Source organism: Triticum dicoccoides, chromosome 7A, assembly GCF_002162155.2.
Source record: "Triticum dicoccoides isolate Atlit2015 ecotype Zavitan chromosome 7A, WEW_v2.0, whole genome shotgun sequence".
Taxonomy (NCBI): Eukaryota; Viridiplantae; Streptophyta; class Magnoliopsida; order Poales; family Poaceae; genus Triticum; species Triticum dicoccoides.
This window is the reverse complement of record NC_041392.1, coordinates 106,372,947-106,389,161: the sequence shown is the minus strand read 5'-3', so window position 1 is coordinate 106,389,161 and position 16,215 is coordinate 106,372,947.

Below are 16,215 nucleotides of genomic sequence, written 5' to 3'. Positions count from 1 at the left end.
AGTCCTCCTTTCCTCTTTGGTGCAAAGGGGGCAAGCGCAGCCGCGGAGTACCTAGGCATCAGGCAAAGGTTGCCATTTCGGTGCAACGAGACTAAGACCAGGAGGACTACGAGACGGAGGTCACCGTGGAGCCCAAGACGGCGTCATCACCAGAGCTTTGTGCAGGTGAAGACTACTTTTGTCAGGATAGTTGATGCTTGCTGTCCCCCTTCAAATTAGCCCTCCAGTGTTGGCTCCCTTCCCGCTCAATATTTGGGGAGAGGACCAGGGCCTCTATAAATAGGACCAGCCACCCACACAGTAGAGGGATCGGTCGGTCGGGGCAGAGAGAGAGAGAGGGAGAGAGAGAGAAAGGTGGCTGAACTCCTCCCAGCAGTTCATCGCCTCAGCCAAGAACAGACCCTCGCGAGGCTGTTCTTCCCTGTATTGTTCATCATCATCAGCCCAAGAGGCAATCCACACACCACACACTGGAGTAGGGTATTACACCACAACGGTGGCCCGAACCAGTATAAACCCTGTGTCTCTTGTGTTGTTCTTTCCTTAGTCTAGATCTTAGCATGGCGGAGGGGTGCAGGTAGGTAGGAGGCGAAATCTCCGTGCGCACCCCAGTGTTCGAACCTCAAGGGTCTGTCGGAACCCAAAATCCGACAATGACAATATTTGCAAAATAGTGTTTCAAAATAACCCACTACCCTAAAAAGTTTTACCTCAAAATAAAATAGTTTATAATTTTATGAAATATCAAAGGAACATATTTAATTGTTTCAACTACCGTTTTAATCATTTTAGAGTATTAAAACATTTTATAAAAGTGGGGTTTCCTCACCACAATCAACTCTGCATTACTTGGCACAACCCGGACATTATTGTTCTAAAGTTTGAAATTTTTTGTTGTTTGCCTTTAATTCAATTTTGAATTTGAATCGGTTTTGAACTAACCAGAGGTTAACTACAGTGACAGAGGTGACGTGGCATCATTAGCAGGGAATTACTGTAGTCTAATTATTCGAGCGTCACAATTCTCCTCCACTACAAGAAATCTCGTCCTGAGATTTAGGAGGTGGAGTAAGGGGAAAGACTAGGTTACGAAATTCTAACAATCCTTCTTGGTCTTGGTTGCTCTTCTCGAAGAGGTTGATCCATTGCACTGACATATTCATTTCTGTACTTCAAGTCATCATGATGAAGTCGTTATCCTTTCTTCGGGAACTCCATCATACTTACGAAGGAATAAAGGGTGGGTATTCCGAGAGAACGGACCTCTGCAAGGTTGGCTATCTGGTAGCTAACATCGGGGACGGTGGTGGAAAGTAACTCTCGAACTGAAACTTAAGAAAATATTGTGAGTAAATTAAGGAAGTACTCTAAGAAGTTTCAAGCGGGTAGGCAATCGTTCGATGCCTGAAACAACATGTGAAAGGTATCCAGAGCAACGAGAGTAAGTATTGCGTCTGATATCAGAATAGATTACTAGGAAAGTGACCCCGTGAATTACATACGAAGTGAAGCACGAGGAATAACTTTGGGTACAGGGGGTACATGAGAGTCAGGTTTCGATCATGTGGATCTGTGGGTTATGGGCCCACCATATGGATAAAAAGTAGGATGAACGGTGACGTCTTGCAAAATCATGTAAGCAAGGAATGTCAGAGGATATCCTGTCAGCTAAGGGCAAGGGACGAAGAGAACCCTTTCCCTGCTCGTTGAAACGAGGCGGACCAATAGGCAAAGTTCTCGTCCATCGGTGGTTACCGAAATGTCATGAACAGTAGAAACAGGGTCTCACTAACAAAGTTCTACACTAGGTGTTTACATAAGCAGTGAATTACTACTGCTTAGATTATATAGATCACAAGAAAGGTCAAGCAAACTAATGGAAAGGAAAATGTGATCATCAGGTTAAACATAACAATGGAAAGGAAAATGTGTTTAAACACATATTTCAGGGGGATATCCTTCCCAAGGACAAGCAGAGCATGATATCCATGACAGGATATAACGTAGAAAACCCTTTAGGAAAGGGGAGAGAAATATCATGACATTACCCATAAAACAGTGTTTGGGTAACTAATAAAGAAATTTCAGCATTGTGCTTCAAATGTTCTTATTGAAAATCGGAGTACCACATACATGCTTCGAGATAGCATTGACATGGTCTTTAAGCAAAGGTCAGACTTTGGATACAGAAAGGATCCATCAGGAACCACTCATATAATAAGTATTACAATTTCCTCATCAAAGAATGGATAACCTTGCTAAAAAGGAAACTATAACAATGGGCCCTCCGGCCAGGTGGGCTAGACATGACATCACTTTACCGGGTCTTATAAAGACCAATGTTATCACTTTTGGAAATATGTTCCAACCATCATATCTGACCGAGATTCAGTTCTGATTGGCGTTAGGAGACCTCAGACTTAGGATGCCTGAGAAGAAAAGGTGCAACACAAATTGACGAGATGACATTATAAGATTCTCGGGAAATGAACTATGGAAGCAAGTTCCTAATCATGCACTCATCATTAAACCAAGGAGAGTATGAGGATGATCTCAGCGACAATTCATTGGGATTTCCAAAGATGCATTTTCAGAATTATGTGAACAAGGAGATAACATTTTTCGGATCAAATGATATAATGAGGTATGCTCGAGGAAAACATACACAATTAAACATTGGTTGAAAAGTGCACCCGAAATAAGGGCTGGGTTGCATGACCAACATCAAAATGGCGATTTAGCAACCATCACACTAAATTGGAATTATTGTCCATTAACTTTGAAGCAATAGTGTTGCTAGAGATGTTAAATTCTCAGAACATAGTTCACTCAACACGGGTACCAAGAAAAGAATGGTGATGGCAAGAAGCATCATTGTATCAAGAATTCTTAAGAGGTGGAGCAATCCTCACAACACCATTGACATAAAAGATGGTATTACTCCAAGGGAGAACATATCACAAGCTGGATAAAAAGGAACTCAATGTACTACACCAAACATGAACAAGTTTGTGTTCGAGGGAGGGCAATAAAGTTGTCGTTGATAACACAAATCATCGAGGGGCAAGGATGGTATTTATCATCATGAATTCAATTGATCTATTGGACGGAGTCAAAATATTGATTATGATGATCATGACAAATTTTTTCGAGAGGCTTCACGAAGAGGCAATCGATCGACGACATCAAGCAAAAGCAATGGCGAAGCGCGGGGTCCATGGAACCACAGATACGAAAAAAACTCAAAATCAAGATTGATGTTCAAGGCGAAACGAAAGACGAGGTAGATCGACGTAAGCTTGGCTCATCGTCAACAGTGGTGCTCCGAGAATAAGGGCCAGGTAGCACAGTTAAAATTTAGCACAATAATGATATAGTCGAACATGCTAGAAGTGGCGTGATCGGGTACAAACTCGTAAGTAAAGAAGATTACTAAGAGTTGTTTAATCGCAATGCAGACTCGATTCAGTTTTTGGTATTCTCGGTTGATGACAACCTAGAACCCAGGAAAATTGGAATCGGTGACAAATAACAGTTGATGAAGAACCCATAAGAAGTTATGCAGTTCCATGATATTCTCAAGATACCAGAGTGTAATACTCGACGACAGATCAGTAGAGGTTGGACTGGGTATTGCTTTGTAGAAGACAAGTGCTTAAACTTGCACGAGAAATGGTATTTAAATGAGAACATGGTCGGAACCATGATTGCAAAAGGCCCGATCCCAGATATAAGATGAACTTATACCAAGGGAATAATCAATTTCAGAGAAGCTTTAATGATAAGATCTGCATCGTGTCCATGGATCATGAACACAAAGTTCAAGGTCGACTCCCACTTCTTCAATGCCTAACCTTTCATTCACTTCTCGTCTTCAAAGTTGTATGGTAGAAAATTATCTGGTAAAACACCAGAAGGGTATTACTTGTGAAAACTTTCAGGTTCACCTGACTTTAGGGAAGGTATAGGTTAAACCAATCGGGTTATCTTGGGAACATATACCACAAGCTTCAATAGTAATTAACACAAGCTCGATAGTAGAGCATGGTTGACAAAAGCAGAGGATACAATTTACCAAAGGCATTATGTATCCGAGGAAAGGCTCACAAGCTTATTGAATATGAAGGACGTTGTCGGATAAATTTCCGACAAATGGTGTGGTGATCCACAAGGGATCTGATGTGAGCATCGGTACTCAACCAGAGGAAGAAAGAATGCAAGGAGATCAGATTATAGAAACAACTGACTAACTCAAAGCTCAAATGCAAAGGAATTATGAATTCTTGGATAGGGTTCAGAAGCAAAGCTCTGATTAGGGAAGGATAAGTAGAATAGCCTTAGGGGTATGATCGATGGCAACTTGATTGGTCAAGATCCAGCTCATGTTTAAAATGATGTCTGTGCCCGAAGGATAATTTTCAGGGAATAACTGATGATTGTGTGCATTCACACGCATGTTGAATCAAGAGGATCAGAATGTCGATCACAAAGTATTTTAATGAATATTGCTAGACATATGGAAGTAACCATTATGCAAGCAGGTAAAGAAGATCAATAGCAATAGGCTACTGAGGATTTCGGAAGAGCGAATGGCATTTCAAAGAATTTTGCGAAACACCTGAACAACTGGGGATGAACGAATCCCCGGTAAGTGTGAAGAATTATTCATACATGTATTCATGAGGAAAAGGAGCTGCAAGGCAGTAGACACAAAGGATTCTCGGAATATCCAAAGTATTTCAGGGTATCTTGTAATAACAAGATCAAATTGGAAATGAAGTTATGGATGACAAGTGTATGGAGCTTTCCATAGGGATTTATCGGTGGTATGGAATTGCAAAGGCAGTGCATACAAGTGTCTCGGGAGAACATCGTAGAGTAACCTCGGAATCTTCCCGTGCAGAAGACGATCATCGGTAAGAAGGTGCTCTCCGGGTGAAAGTGATCACGAGATCCTAATGTTAGATTTAGCAAAATTCATTTAACCCAAATAGAAGAGAGATCAGAGTCCCAGAGTATAGATGAGGAATAAAAGATCCTAATACCACCCATTGGTGATGTGGGCCCATGCGCCGCACAGCCATGTTAGTAAAACAGTTTTCATCGACTAGACTCAACTTCGGCCAAAGAGTGTGCAAGGGGGATTCCTACAGGCAATCGGCTCTGATACCAACTTGTGACGCCCCCGATTTGACCGTACACTAATCATACACGCAAACATGTACGATTAACATCAGGAACTCACGGGAAGATATCACAACACAACTCTACAAATAAAAATAAGTCATACAAGCATCATATTACAAGCCAGGGGCCTCGAGGGCTCGAATACAAGAGCTCGATCATAGACGAGTCAGCAGAAGCAACAATATCTGAGTACAGACATAAGTTAAACAAGTTTGCCTTAAGAAGGCTAGCACAAACTGGGATACAGATCGAAAGAGGCGCAGGCCTCCTGCCCGGGATCCTCCTAAACTACTCCTGGTCGTCGTCAACGGGCTGCACGTAGTAGTAGGCACCTCCAGTGTAGTAGGAGTCGTCGTCGACAGTGGCGTCTGGCTCCTGGACTCCAACGTCTAGTCGCAGCAATCGGGTATAGGAAAGGGGAAAAGGGGGAGCAAAGAAACCGTGAGTACTCATCCAAAGTACTCGCAAGCAAGGAGCTACACTACATATGTATGCATTGGTATCAAATGGAAAAGGGGGTAACATATGTGGACTGAACTGCAGAATGCCGAAATAAGAGGGGCATAGCTATTCCTATCGAAGACTACGCTGCTAGTAACCTCCATCTTGTAGCAAAGGCAGAGAGTGGATGGTAAGTTCACCAAGTAACATCGCATAGCAATAATCCTAACCGATGATCCTCCCCTCGTCGCCCTGTAAGAGAGCGATCACCAGTTGTATCTGGCACTTGGAAGGGTGTGTTTTATTAAGTATCCAGTTCTAGTTGTCATAAGGTCAAGTTACAACTCCAAGTCGTCCTGTTACTGAAGATCACGGCTATTCGAATAGATTAACTTCCCTGCAGGGGTGCACCACATTTCCCAACACGCTCGAACCCCTTTGTCCGGACACACTTTCCTGGGTCATTCCCGGCCTTGGAAGATCAACACGTCGCAGCCCTACCTAGGCACAACAGAGAGGTCAGCACGCCGGTCTAAATCCTATGCGCGCAGGGGTTTGGGCCCATCGCCCATTGCACACCTGCATGTTGCGAGGGCGGCCGGTGAGCAGACCTAGCAACCTCCATTACGAAGGAAGTTACGTTACACGGTCCAACCCGGCGCGCGCCGCTCAGTCGCTATCATCACGAAGGCTTCAGCTGATACCACGACGTCGAGTGCCCATAACTGTTCCCACATAGTTGGTTAGTGCGTATAGGCCAGTAGCCAGACTCAGATCAAATACCAAGATCTCATTAAGCATGTTATCTTGAAGTAAGCACGGACGCCGACCAGGGCCAGGCCGACCTCTCACCTGGGTGGTCTCAACCTGCCCCGTCATTCTGCCACAAAGATCCACACAGAGGGCTGTCGGGAAAGTATGTCCTTCCAGCCCCCAATTCGTGAATCAACCGCGGGTACTCAACGAGCCGACCCGACTTTAGTCCCAACATAGATCATGTGTAGTAGGCGTAGTATACACCCGTGATCAACACCCTAGTGATCACGACCCGATAGTATAGCACGGCAGATGGACAAGAATGTAGGGCCACTGATGATAAACTAGCATCCTATACTAAGCATTTAGGATTGTAGGTAAAGTATCAATAGTGTAGCAACAATGATAGGCTATGCATCAGAATAGGATTAACAGAGAGCAGTAACATGCTACACTACTCTAATGCAAGCAGTAGAGAGAAGACTAGGCAATATCTGGTGATCAAAGGGGGGGCTTGCCTGGTCTCTCTGGCAAGGAGGGGTCGTCAACACCGTAGTCGATCGGGGGTACCGGCCGCGGTCTCGGGGTCTACCGGAAAGAAGGAACGGAGGGGGAACACAATAAATAATAGAGCAAGCAAAGCAACACAAAGCATAATATGGCAACGCGCGGTGCTAGGGGTGACCTAACACAGTATGAGGTGATACTGGTGAAGGGGGGAAACATCCGAGAAAATATCCCCGGTGTTTCGTGTTTTCGGACAGATGAATCGGAGGGGGAAAGTTGCGTGTTCGCTATGCTAGGGATGCGTGGCGGGGGAACGGGATGCGTATCCAGATTCATCTCATCGTTCTGAGCAACTTTCATGTATAAAGTTTTTTCATCTGAACTACGGTTTATTTTATATTCATTTTAAAAGATTTAAATCATTTTTAGGATTTATTTAATTACTTAAATCAACATTATTCAGAATAGTGTTTGCTGACATCATCATGATGTCAGCATGACATCAGAAGTTGACCTGGTCAACCTGACAGGTGGGTCCCACCTGTTAGTGACCCATTTTAATTAAACACATTAACTAATCTAATCAGGATTAATTAGGAGGGGGGGGGGTGGATGATGTCTACAACACAACCTTCTTCTTGTAGACGTTGTTGGGCCTCCAAGTGCAGAGGTTTGTAGGACAGTAGCAAATTTCCCTCAAGTGGATGACCTAAGGTTTATCAATCCGTAGGAGGCGTAGGATGAAGATGGTCTTTCTCAAGCAACCCTGCAACCAAATAACAAAGAGTCTCTTGTGTCTCCAACACACCTAATACAATGGTAAATTGTATAGGTGCACTAGTTCGGCGAAGAGATGATGATGCAAGTGGTATATGGATAGTAGATAAAGGTATTAGTAATCTGAAAATATAAAACAGCAAGGTAACTAATGATAAAAATGAGCGTAAACGATATTGCAATGCGTTGAAACAAGGCCTAGGGTTCATACTTTCGCTAGTGCAAGTTCCCTCAACAATACTAACATAATTGGATCACATAACTATCCCTCAACATGCAACAGAGAGTCACACTACTAGGGAAAACATTATACACAGAACTTTAGCAGTAGCGCTTGTTAAAAGAGCACGATACTGCTAGATACCAGTAGCGGGTGCAAAATAAGCGCGCTGCAGATGGACATATATCAGTAGCGCGTCTCACCGAAAACTCGCTACTACTAAAATTCCAATCACTTAGCGGATGGGCTACACATAGTAGTAGCGATCTTCCAAAAACTGCGCTACCGCTAATAAACTTATAGCAGCGCGTTTATGTGTAAATCGCTACTGCTAACGAAAAGAAAATGAAATGAAAAACGAATAGAGAAGTAAATGAAAATGAAAGAAATAGAAAAAACAGAAAGGAAAAATATAAAATGTAAAGAAAAATAAATGAAAAAGGGAAAAATGATGAAGATGTAGCAGTAGCGCGCTCTCTGAAACGCGCTATAGCTAACTTAGCTATAGCGTGTTTTCTGTAACGCGCTACCGTTACTTTTGACTTAACCAAAAACGGGTTCCCCCCGGCCACCACTTCTCCCCCAAATCGATCCCTCGCCCCACTTCGCCGCCGTCTCCCCCACTTCGCCGCCGTCTCGTGCCGGCGTTGATGCCGCACTCATCCTCACGGACGTCGCCCGAGGCCGCCCAGCCTCACCGCCGCCGCCTCTCGGGCCGCCCTCGACCTCACCTTCGCCTCCCTCGACCTCACCGCCCCCGAGCCCGCCAAGACCGCCGCGTCCCGATACTAAGCCCGCCAACCTCGCCCCTACCTCCGTCGCCAAGCACCTCCCCGCCACCGTCTCTCCCCTCTCTGTAAGCCCCCCAACCCATCCTTTTTAGTTAATTGATGTTAATGTTAAGTAGTAGATAATGTTGATGTTTTTTAGTTAGGGTAATAATAGACGATGTTAAGCAGTAGATAATGTAGATGTTAAGGGTTTAGTTTTTGAATTGAGTTTGTTTAACTAGATGTTAATTAGGGCAGTAGGATTTAGTTTAGAGTAAAGTTTAGTTCAGTAGTTAACTAAATATAATCTATATTTTGTTTTTGAATTGAGTTTGAGAGAGCATGTGATTTGTGTAGATTTTCTTGAAGTGTCAAACGCTAGGACATGCAAATTTGAAGTGGTCAGGATATATGCAAATTCCTCAATTGTGTTTGCCCATGTTTCGATTGTGCCCAAGTGGCCTTTTGTTGTTTCCAGGGAATGAAGCTAAGTGGCCTATGTTTTGCCAGAATGTTGATTCATTTCCGTTGTGGCAAATTTCAGGTTCTCGATTTGTCCACTTTTTTGGCAAAGGTCATGCCGAAATTTTTCGTGAATTTCGGCATGACTTGTGCTACAAACTAGGACATATCGAGTGCCCGGGATTTGCCACACCAGGAAGGAGTCAACGTTCCTGCAAAACATAGGCCTTTTGTATGTCATTATTCATTTTATTAGGTCTAGAATTAATTTACTAGATTTAATCGTAGGAAACATGGCTAGCAACAATGAAGGACAGGGTTCTGGTGATTGCGACAATGTCTACCAGGCAGCAGACGAATTTTTTAGCCTTGCCGACGATCAACCGGTGGCATCGGGGACTAAGACCGACACACAGACCGGTGCTGAGACTTAGACCGGCGCTGAGACTGAGACCGGCATCGAAACCGGCGCTGAGACTGAGACCGGCGCTGCCTCGGGGAGCGGAGCCGGTGTAGAACCGAAAGCAAAGAGGCAACGGCTTCCTAACAAACTCAAGACTACTAGACTAGTGGTCACGGAGGTGGACGACGGCAATTTTGAGCCAAAGGTGCCCGAGGAAGCGCGTCGATGCTACGGTAATCAAATAGGCTGCATCATACGGACAACCGCCACAATCAACGATGAGAAACTACCGAAGATAGAAAATATGAGGAGCTCCCTCCTAAAGAAGTTTCACTAGATATTCTTGTTCCTGGGCCGGAATGAGAAGGATTATGAAGATCCAGATGAGGACCCGGCAATGAAGAAGATAAACAAACACGCCATGACCAAGTTTAGCAACACGTTGGCTGCCTGGAAAAATCGAGTGAAAGCTTAGATCGTCGACAAGAAGGAACCCTACTCCGAGATTGTAAAGGATAATCCGACAATCACGGAAGAGCAGTTTCAAATATTCAAGGAGGCTTGCGAGGCCGAAGCTGCCAAAAAAAGTCTAAGTACATGAAGGGGCTTCAAGAGAGGAACATTGGGAGCCACCACCTCGGAAGCCGTGGTTACGGCGGAAAGAGGTCCAAATGGGCCAAGGAGGACGCGGAAGCCGCGAGTCTGGGCATCCCGGACCCCTTGGCGGATTTCACCGTCCCGCAGGAGCGTGACGTCCTCAGGGCTTGGCACCGTTGGGACCAAGTGAAGAAGGTTTACGAGACAAAACCGGTCATTACGGAGTTCATGAGACTGTTGGTAATTTTAGTTTCTGATCAATTCGACTGCACATGTTAGTCATATTTGTAAACGATCCTTGTTCCTTTTGCGGAGAGAGCAGCACCGGACTGTGGCCGAAAGCGACTCGCCGTCTGAGGCATTGGCGAGGCCCAAGTGGGACACTCCATTCAACCGGGCGTTGAACATATTGAAACGACAACCGGTGGATACTCGACCGTCGTATGGATGCGTGCACGGTGTTGGAGATGGCGCCACGTGGAAGAAGTACTACCGTGAGACCACGGAGGAGAGAAAGGAAAGACAGAGGTTAACTGAAGAAAACATCGACAAGAAAGTTGAGATTGCGGTTGAGAAGAAATCATCTCAGAAAGTCGCAACAGCGGTAGCTGCCGCAAAACAGGTGGTTGCAGATTTGTCTACTTCCTTGGTGACGGGCGTTATCACTTGGACAAGGCAAAATCCAGAAAAAATGCAGAGGACTTTCCCCTTGCTGACTTCTTGGGGAGCAGCTCGACTAGTGTTGCACCAGCACCTGCTCCCGCACCGGCTTCCGTACCGGCTCCTGCACTTGCTCCCGCCTCGGCTCCCGCACTGGCTCCCGCACCGGCTCCTGCACCGGACATGCTCGGTGGTGCTTCGTCTTTGGCTGAGCTCGACGCCCTCACGGTATCTGTCACACCGGCCCCCTTCAATATAAATGTATAATCTCCCATTTTCATTGCCTTTCGGATGTCTCACGTCGCAGACTTTTCTTTGCAGGCCGACGAAACCCTGTGCACCATATTGTACACCATCGGCGACCAGAAGGTGGACGTGGGGAAGGCAGCGATAATGGAGCCAAAGGAACCATTGTTCCACAGCTGGCCGATCTCCCCGAACGTCTTCAAGGTTTCCGTGGCTAGTGTCAAACCAGGCCACGAGAATTTGCCTCCTCCAATACTAGTGGGGGATGACGACGAGACACCACTGCGGCTTGGTGATTGTTGCAATGGGTGGGTCCTGCTGTGGCCAAAGAGTCTGCTTCGTCTGGAGGCGGCCGGGAGCACACCCACGAGCATGCAGCCTCAGCAAGGTATGAACATCAACACCCCACCTACCCAATTAGCGTCGGGTGTCGGGTTGGGTGATAGCGGACGGGGTAAGGAGGAGGCTCCATTAGTCACTGATGACGTCGCCATGGATGAGGATGAGGATGACGATGGCGCTGAATAGTATGTTTAAACTGGCGCCTCCTCAGGTTTGAGCGTCATGAGTCGGTGCCTGAATTGCCGTCTCAACATATTATGGACGACCTTCCGGTAGTAAAGAAGTCTAGGAAGAGAGCGAGGAAAGGCAAAAAAGCTGATTCTATGATCCAGCCGCCTTAGCAGCCTCGGCTTCAGGACCGTATAGATATCCCTGATGCGGATAAATGGCATATCCCTGGTCAACCAATCCTACCTGCAGCAGCGCTACAGGCCAGATTCAGCAATCTAAGGAGACTTCATGATGATGTGCTGCGGGTAGAGAAAGGCCTCATCGCCTCGAAAGATCCAAGATACCCACTCTACATGGTTAACGTTCCGCGGCAAATGTCGTACGCCGACAGCTTCCCCGTGGATAAGTTCTTCCTCTGATTCGATTACATATTCGGCATGTTTCACGTGAAGAAGCTGGATTTTACGTTTGTCCGCCTTTATGCCTTGCACATGAACTACATCATCAGGGTTGAGCAGATATCTCATATCTGTGTCACTGACCCGTACTACATGCACGAGGGCTTCTTGGGAGTCTGCGCAAAGCACCGTGAATACGCGAGGGATTACATCGTCAGTTTCATGCTCACCAATAAGGACAAGGAGGCGATTCTCATGCCTTATCATCCCATGTAAGTCATCCGCGCTGCTATCCTTCCTTCGATTTCAATCATTCATTTGCACGGTGGAGGCTAATTAATTTGAGGTGTACTTATTTTGCGCAGCGGCGGGCGTGCCGTCCTCATCATCCTCTACCCCCGATTCTCCCACGCTCTTTACTTGGACTCGTCAAAGAACATTCACAAAAAGGATTACACCCACATCAAGGATGTTGTCGACAGTGATATGTTTTACTACCAAGCAGGGGGTGGAGAGGTCAGGGACAAGAAGAGAAGGGGCGGCAGGGTCGCCTTCGGCCATAAGACCGACTTCTGCTGCATCCAGCAACCGAACAATTCTCTTAATGATGGATTCTATGTCTACACCACATGCTGGAGCACAGACGGGATCACCAGAACCTTCGCATGTCAACTAGATCCGGCGATGCCCATATTCTGCAATGGGCAAAGGACATTGGAGATATCGAGGATTATCGACTTCGAGCTGAGTTCTATAACATTCAGCGTGAACTTGCCCAAATCATCATGAAGGAGGTCGTCGGAAAAACAATGATGTTCTACGGAGAAGGACAAATGTCGTGGGAAGACGTCCGAACATGGATAGCCTCTCAGCGTCTCGACATGAAGCCTTTCACTAAGCTCAAGGACTATCTCCCTGACTTGGATGGATGGAACGACATGTTGGAGTGATGGAACGACATGTTGGAACGAACATGAAGAGCGCTTGCTTTCGGCTTCACCCAGTCTGAGGTCAGAGCTTGGAGGACCCTATCATGACAATCGCAGAGGTGCTCCCTTTACTCCCTAGCCGAACAATCGGGAACGTAGGGGTAAGCACATGAGCCAGGCAACCCAGCTTGCAAATCGCTTAAGTCAATATGGTGCATATTGTGGCGTAATACACGAACAAGGAACGAAGTCGTACACGTATAATCATATGCAAGAGGAAAAGCTTCATAAAGGAAGCCCTCAAATAAACGGGGTATTTGAATATGTGTGTCACAAACAAAGTTTGGACAAGGAAATATTTTACAAGAAACTTTTTTCCAAAAAAGTATAATGGTTGGTCGAACCGAGCACAAGTTAAAAATTAAAACTTTGAGCATGAAAGCGACTTAGCTGGTTAATGTGTTCGTCATTGATGACGCGGTCCGAGCATGATGCGGGACAAGGTTCCATCCCCCAAGCCGGTCCCGAGGTGGCGGAGCGGAGAGCTCGACACGCCGAAGTGGTGACATAGCATGGTCAATGCAGACCGGCAGAGTGACAACGAAGTCCCCGGATCATTTTCATGTGCATAAAAAATAGTGCAAACCGGAGATAATAGTAATAATAATAATTAAAAAAATCGTTGCATAATAAATAATTTATGCAAAGTGAGTAATAAAAGAAATATGGCCTGGCGCCAAAGTCAATGTCGATGCAGGGCGTCGGCGTGTTGCGGTAAAGGCGTGGCAAAGCCTGAATTCACAGGTCGGTCCGAGTTCCGGATGCGGCGTTCGCCGGACTATGTACGGAAACTGACAGAACAACCACGCGACCGTCGTTAATGCGGCCATCATTTGATAGACCTGTGTACAGATGATGGACAAACCAGAGTAATAATTCCTTGGGAAAAATAAACCCAAACAAGCAAAAAATACTAGGATTAATAGCACTTGGTTTATTTGTTGTAGCAATCCGAAGAAGGTGATTCCCAAAATTGGGACTTGATCCGCACACCCATTGCCTGATGGGCGATAAAGCAACGGTATGGCGATGCTGGCAAAGGTTGGCTCGCCGAGGCAAAGCCCTCGGTCCAGCTAACGTGACAGAGCTGGTCGGCTAGTGACGCCGAAGTCTCCGGAGTAGGTTGATGAAGAGATGGCGAAGCCCCCGGTCCAGCCGAGATGTCGAAGCCTCGATGTCAGCCGATGAGTCGAAGTAGGTCGGCGTGATGCACACCAGCTTGTAGAAGCAATAGTGCGGCCCTGCCGATGCAGGTTGTGACATGGTCGATGTCGGCTTGATGAAGTGACCGTGCGGCGATGCCGGTATGCCCACTCCGTGTAATCCGTGGGGCGGCGATGTTGGTGATGATTTATCCTTCGCGATGCCAGACTCTTGGTCGGCTTGCCGAGATGATGATCCGAAGAAGTTGAGCTCGGCTCAACAAAGTGACGACGTGTCTAGCGCAGGTCGGCAGCCTTGGAGAAATATCGCCGGACTAGTTTGACACTAGCATGATGATGAAGGCGACCTCAAGGGAGGCTTAAAAATTTACGGGCACGTGTTTAAAAACAATGGACAATACCCTAGAAGAGAATTCCTCTAAAAAGGTTGTCCAATGTCACGTTCATAAAGAAACATGAATTCGGGTCGGATCCGTATTCGCGCAGAAAACGGATCCGAAAATTGATCCACTCATCGGAAGGTTCCCGGAGTTTGAATCGTCGGATCGAGCCGAAATTTGGAGGGGTGGTAGATATGGAAATTGGGCAGTAGATGAACGGTTGGATCTTCCAAAGGACCTCCGATCTAGGCTATAGAGACCACACCCTAAACTCATCCAGATTCCCGTCCAGATTTGACAGGGCTCCGGTATATTGTAGATTGTCGGAGATTCCTCCATTGGAACTCGACGAAATTTTGCATGGCTGTTGTAGGCTCAATTCCGCACAATTCCACCAAAAGGATCTCAAAGTGATGCTCTAAGAGGTGGCGGCAGCGGATACAAGTTTGCTGTTCGGAAAAACAGCACGGTCGCCCGAGGGTAAATGTTGACGTTGAGCCCCCGAGCTCCATGGATGATTCCTCCATGATCTTGATAGAGATCGGAGTTGATGTTGATGAAGGCCCTCGTCCGAACATGACGATCGGAGATGGGGCACAGTCCTCGGTCGAGCCAAGGTGACCAGTCGAGCCGGCGAAGAAGATGCTGGTATCGCAGTTAACCTGCAGACGAGCCATCGATCCTTTTACCGATCACACAGTGGAACTCTCAATGAAAGCACCAATGTCGGTGTCAAAATCGGCGGATCTCGGGTAGGGGGCCCCGTACTGTGCGTCTAAGGCGGATGGTAATAGGAGGGAGGGAACATGATGTTTTACCCAGGTTTGGGCCCTCTTGATGGAAGTAAAACCCTAAGTCCTGCTTGATTTATTCTTGATGATATGAGTATTACAAGAGTTGATCTACCACGAAATCGGAGAGGCTAAACCCTAAAAGCTAGCCTATGGTATGATTGTATGTATATGATCTATTGACTAGCCTGACCTCGGTTTATATAATGCACCAGAGGCCTAGGATAACAAGATTCCTAGCCAAATACGCCGGTGGGGAGGAGTTGTTGTCTTGATCACCAAGTCTTGTAGAATCCTCCATGTATGCGGCAGCTGTCCGAACTGGCCCATGAGTATACGGCCATGGGGTCCTCAGCACAATCTAACAGATCGATAGATGACGTGGTGAGTACCCCCTAGTCCAGGACACCGTTAGTGTCTCAAAGTTTCTACCGGAGAATCACAACGAAAACGTGTACCAACCCCCATGCATAGGTTCATGGGCGGAACCCGCAAGTTGATCACCAAAACATACATCAAGTGAATCACGTGATATCCCATTGTCACCACCGATACGCACGATAAGACATACATCAAGTGTTCTCAAATCATTAAAGACTCAATCCGATAAGATAACCTCAAAGGGAAAACACAATTCATTACAAGAGAGTAGAGGGGGGAATAAACATCATATGATCCAAATATAATAACAAAGCTCGCGATACATCAAGATCGTGCCAGATCAAGAACACGAGAGAGAGGGATCAAACACATAGCTACTAGTACATACTAAGGGAGTCCTGGATTAGGGGGTGTTCGGATAGCCGGACTATACCTTCGGCCGGACTCCTGGACTATGAAGATACAAGATTGAAGACTCTGTCCCGTGTCCGGAAGGGACTTTCCTTGGCGTGGAAGGCAAGCTTGGTGATACGGATATGAAGATCTCCTACCATTGTAACCGACTTTGTGTAAC